The sequence below is a fragment of the Oryx dammah genome, unplaced genomic scaffold (genome assembly GCF_014754425.2).
Source record: "Oryx dammah isolate SB20612 unplaced genomic scaffold, SCBI_Odam_1.1 HiC_scaffold_23, whole genome shotgun sequence".
NCBI classification, from domain to species: Eukaryota; Metazoa; Chordata; class Mammalia; order Artiodactyla; family Bovidae; genus Oryx; species Oryx dammah.
This window is the reverse complement of record NW_024070207.1, coordinates 95586199-95592198: the sequence shown is the minus strand read 5'-3', so window position 1 is coordinate 95592198 and position 6000 is coordinate 95586199.

Below are 6000 nucleotides of genomic sequence, written 5' to 3'. Positions count from 1 at the left end.
TGTCAGACTTTATTTTTGGGGGCTCCAAAATCACTGCAGATGGTGATTGCAGCCATGAAATTAAAAGACGCTTACTCCTTGGAAGGAAAGTTATGACCAACCTAGACAGTATATTCAAAAGCAGAGACATTACTTTGCCAACAAAGGTCTATCTAGTCAAGGCTATGGTTTTTCCAGTGGTCATGTATGGATGTGAGAGTTGGGCTGTGAAGAAAGCTGAGCATCGAAGAATTGATGCTTTTGAACTGTGGTGTTGGAGAAGACTCTTGAGAGTCCCTTGGGCTGCAAGGAGATCCAACCAGTCCATCCTAAAGGAAATCAGTCCTGAATATTCATTGGAAGGACTGATGCTTAAAGCTGAAACTCCAATACTTTGGCCACCTGATGTGAAGAACTGACTCATTGGAAAAGACCCTGATGCTGGGAGGGATTGGGGGCAGGAGGAGAAGGGGACAACAGAGGATGAGATGGTTGGATGGCATCACCGACTCAATGGACAGGAGTTTGAGTGAACTCTGGGAGTTGGTGGTGGACAAGGAGGCATGACGTGCTGCAGTCCATGGGGTCACAAAGAGTTGGACACGACTGAGCAACTGAACTGAACTGAACTGAGGAGTAGGTCTTTAGAAAAGATTCTCATATTTTCCTTCTAAGGGAAATCAAAGCAGAGAGAGAATGGAACTTGAAGTTTCAGAGAAAGCTTAGGAAACCATCAGGAACCATAAGGTTGTGTTTAGGAAATTCTCTGACTACTGTAGCTTCCTAAGAAATGACTTCATAGAGGCTTTGGGAAAGTGGTTTGGACTATCTGGACCAGTCTTTTGAGTGACTTGAGTACTTGCTTTCTCTGTTGCCTGATGAAGGCAGCAATACTGAATTGTCTTCCTGGGCAAATGCTAGGCTTCCTTGGTTTATCTGCTCAAGGGCCTCCTGGGGTACCTCAGGAGCTTATACACTTCTTGGCAAGGCAGCTCAGAAATGCTGGGGGATATAAGGGCCCAGAAGCAATCCTCAGCCAATAAGAAGTGGGATTTGGCGTAAGTACTCTGGCTTCCCCATCCCTTGTTGTTGTTCAGTCACGCGGTCATGTCCAACTCTTTGCAATCTCATGGACTGCAGCAGGCCAGACCTCCCTGTCCTTCACTATCTCCTGGAGCTTCCTCAAACCCATGTCCATTGAATTGGTAATGCCATCCAACCATCCTGTCCTCTGTCATCCCCTTCTCCCCCTGCCTTCTATCCTTCTCACCATCAGTGTCTTTTCTAATGAGTTGGCTCTTTGCATCAGGTGGCCAAAGTACTGGAGCTTCAGCTTCAGCATCAGTCCTTCCAATGAATATTTAGGGTTGATTTCTTTTAGGATTGACTGGTTTGATCTCCTTGCTGTCCAACAGACTCACAAAAGTCTTCTCCAGCACCACCTAAAATTGTGGTACAATTCTGAGGCAAGTTCTACAAGATTCTTCAGAGTTTTCACCAGCAGGATCAAGCTCCAATTGCCCATCGTAGAAGCTCTTTCATTAAAATACCCTTTTCTTATCTTCTTATCTCACTTTCTCCATACTCTCAACTGTGTTTCCTGAGATAACTTCCTAAATAAAGCACCTGAAGCTAAGCCACTTCTCAGAGTCTTTTTTTTTTTTTTCTGAGAGACTAGAGTTGAGACAACTATCATTGGCTTTACCTACTGCTGAGCATGGGAAGTGGAGCCATAGAAGGTTGTGAAGCAAAAGTCATTACTTGTTACTACATGAATATTTACCATGTGAAGCCAAATAGGTGCATGACAAATTTTCGATTTATAGAAAATTACCATAAATTATTGCAGCAATAAGAAATTAGGCTTTTGGGACAGTGGCTACAGCTAGAAACCAAAGAAAAATGTTCATATACACTAAAATGGAGGAAGAAGGGGTGTCTACATTATAACGTGTAAATGACTCCTGTGCTCATGGGCCCATAAACTTCGTCACTTCCGTCATGTTCCAACATGGACAGCCAAACATATACAGTATTATAGTGGTCTGCAAAACTGCATTTGCTGCATGAAAAAAAAAAAGTTAAAAAAAAGCTGTTCAAGTCTTTTAGTTCAGTATAAATTCATTCCTCTAAAGGAAAATGCCACCCTAAACATTTTTTACTTGCAAAACAATCTTCAAGATATAGAGTAATTTATTTCACATGACATTTACAGAAAATCAACAGAAGTAGCTTTTATAACGTGTGAATCCACAAATCATGTTTCCTTGCTATGGTTATGCATTGAAATCTCTTGAGTTCTCTCTGGTGCTGCCCCTGGGAGAGGGCCTTTACAGATGATTGTTTCTGTTCACGTAAGTATCCTTTTCTCAATGGAAAATTTGTATTATTCTCTACTGGGGCCCCATTGCTTTCTCCATTCCCAGGCCCACAAAGACAGTCATTGACAAGGGTTGCTACATTCTGCCTTAATAGTTCCATTGTCTCCAACATTTCATATGGTTTTTCTTGAAGCAAACAAACCAAAATTTTAAAAAGAAATGTAAAAAGGCACACCAAAAAAAGTGCACTCAATAGTAATGCAATGCAACTTAACTGGTATAAAAATAATTCAAACATGAAAATCTGGGTGAGTTCCATGAGTGTAATTATAACAGAATCTAGGAAAATGTGGTGACAGCATTAGTGTCCAACCTAAGCATGTTGTTATTACAAATGACCTTTCCCCTCCTCTCATTCACTCCCTTCAATACTTGGAGGATGGCTTTCATAATGCCAGCTGAGCTCAGGGCCAGAGTGGGCTCTCATCTGGGGATGTATAACCACAGCATTGAGTCTTCAGCCTGGGTTATTGCTATTTACCATTTAATGTTGGTCAACAGAAGACAGATGGCAAGCAATTACTTTCTGATGGCTTGTTCAGAAATAATCATTATATTTAAAATTTTAATTTATTATAGATTTTTGCCTAATTAAGTCTATATCCTTCATCAGAAGGATCTACAGGTTTTGAGCACAAGCACAGTGGTTGCCAAAACAAAGGTAAATTAAAGCAGAGTAGTGGGCCAGATTTCAAATGAAGGTGGTGTTGGAAGGGCAGAGGAGGTGCTATTAATGAAATGTCGGTGAGTACATGATTTGCCTGTGATCTGCATAGTCTGTTTACAGTATTCAAGACATCTGGAAATGCTCAATAAGAAAGTGATCCCATTAGTCAGTCTGGGTTGCTATAACAAAATACCATAAGCTTGGCAGCTTAAACAACACATTTCTTTCTCATAGTTTTGAAAGCTGGGAAGTCTAAGATCAAGGTGCTATGATCATCCCGGTGAGGGCCCATTTCTTGGCTTGCAGATGGTTGTCTATATAATCATATGATAGAGAAAGGGCTCTGTTTTCTTTCTCTTCTTATAAGGGCATTAATCTCATCATGGAGGCCCCACTCTCAGGACTTCATCAAAAACTAATTATCTTCCAAAGGCCCCACCTTCAAATATCACATTGGGCAACTAGGGCTTCAACATATGAACTTGGGGGGATGTAAATATTCAGCACCTCCAAAGACAGGTTCTTGTCAAATCCTCTTCCATCAGCTAACTTTCCTGGTGCTATCACCAGACTTTAACACATAAAGCCTCTCTGTGCAAGTGAACTGAGATTGCTCTAGGTTCTTTGGAAAAGTTTGCCCTCAAGAGCCAGTAAGTTCATGTCAATGTATGGCAAAACCAATACAGTATTGTAAAGTAAAATAAAGTGAAAAAAAAAGAGCCAGTAAGGCTCTTGTTCAGATTTGATGGAAAAATTAAAAGCTTTACAGACAAGCAAAAGCTAAAAGAATTCAGGGCCACCAAACCAACTTTACAACAAATGCTAAAGGAACTTCTCTAAGTGGAAAAGAAAAGGCCACAACTAGAACCAAGAAAATTACAAAATGGGAAAGTTCACCATTAAAGGCAAACATAGAATAAAGGTAGGAAATCATCCACATACAAATATGACATTAAAACCAGCCATCATGAGAGGAGAAGAGTATGAATGCAGGATATTTGAAATTAAGAGAACAGTAACTTAAAACAATCATATATAATATGACTGTCTATTATATATATGTGTGTGTGTATGTAGACTGCTATATCAAAACCTCATGGTAACTGCAAACAAAAAGTCTATAATACGTACAAACACAAAAAAGAAAAAGAAGTCCAAACCTAACACTAAAGATAATCATCAAATTAGAAGAGATGAGAACAAAAGAGGAAAAGAAAAAAGACCTACAAATCCAAAACAATTAGCAAAATGGCAATCAGTTCAGTTCAGTTCAGTCACTCAGTCGTGTCCAATTCTTTGCGACCCCATGAATCGCAGCACACCAGGCCTCCCTGTCCATCACCAACTCCCGGAATTCACCCAAACTCATGTCCATCGAGTCGGTGGTACCATCCAGCCATCTCATCCTCTGTCGTCCCCTTCTCCTCCTGCCCCCAATCCCTTCCAGCATCAGGGTCTTTTCCAATGAGTCAACTCTTCACATGAGGTGGCCAAAGTATTGGAGTTTCAGCTTTAAGCATCAGTCCTTCCAAAGAACACCCAGGACTGATTTCCTTTAGAATGGACTGGTTGGGTCTCCTTGCAGTCCAAGGACTCTCAAGAGTCTTCTCCAACACCACAGTTCAAAAGCATCAATTCTTCGGTGCTCAGCTTTCTTCACAGTCCAACTTTCACATCCATACATGACCACTGGAAAAATTATAGCCTTGACTAGATGGACCTTTGTTGGCAAAGTAATGTCTCTGCTTTTGAACATGCTATCTAGGTTGGTCATAACTTTCCTTCCAAGGAGTAAGCGTCTTTTAATTTCATGGCTGCAGTCACCATCTGCAGTGATTTTGGAGCCCCCCAAAATAAAGTCTGACATTGTTTCCACTGTTTCTCTATCTATTTCCCATGAAGTGATGGGACCGGATGCCATGATCTTCATTTTCTGAATATTAAGCTTTAAGTCAACTTTTTCACTCTCTTCTTTCACTTTCATCAAGAAGCTTTTTAGTTCCTCTTCACTTTCTGCCATAAGGGTGGTGTCATCTGCATATCTGAGGTTATTGATATTTCTCCCGGCAATCTTGATTCCAGCTTGTGCTTCTTCCAGCCCAGCGTTTCTCATGATGTACTCTGCATATAAGTTAAATAAGCAGGATGATGATATACAGCCTTGATGTATTCCTTTTCCTATTTAGAACCAGTCTGTTGTTCCATGTCCAGTTCTAACTGTTGCTTCCTGACCTGCATACAGGTTTCTCAATAGGAAAGTATATAATAATAATTCCTTTAATTTATTCTTTGGCCAAAACACATGGCTTGTTGGATCAGTTCCCTGACCAGGGATTGCACTTGGGCCCATGGCAGAGAAAGTGTCAAGGTCCAAACCACTGGACCACCAGGAAATTCCTGATAATTACTTTAAATGTAAACGGATTAAGTGCTCTGACCAAAAGACTTAGACTGGCTGAATGGATACAAGAACAAGACCTATATATGTTGTCTACAAGAGACCATCTTCAGATTAGAGTTACGTACAGCCTGTAAGTGAAGGGATGGAAAAAGATATTCCATGCAAATGAAAACCTAAAGAAAGCTTGAGTAGCAACTATCATTCAAACAAAACAGACTTTAACATAAGGACTGTTATAAGAGACAAAGAAAAACACTACATAATGATCAATCCAAGAAGAAGGTAAAACAATTGTAAATATATATGTACCCAACACAAGAGCACCTGAATATATAAGGCCAATACTAACAGCCATAAAAGGAGAAATTGACAGTAGCACAGTAATAGTAGAGGACTTTAACACCCCCACTTACATCAATGTACAGATCATCCAGACAGAAAATCAAGAAGGAAACACAAACCTTTAATGACATATTAGACCAGGTGGACTTAATTGATATTTATAGAGCATTCCATCCAAAAGCAGCAGAATATATATTCTTTTCAAGTGCACATGGAACATTCCCCAGGAT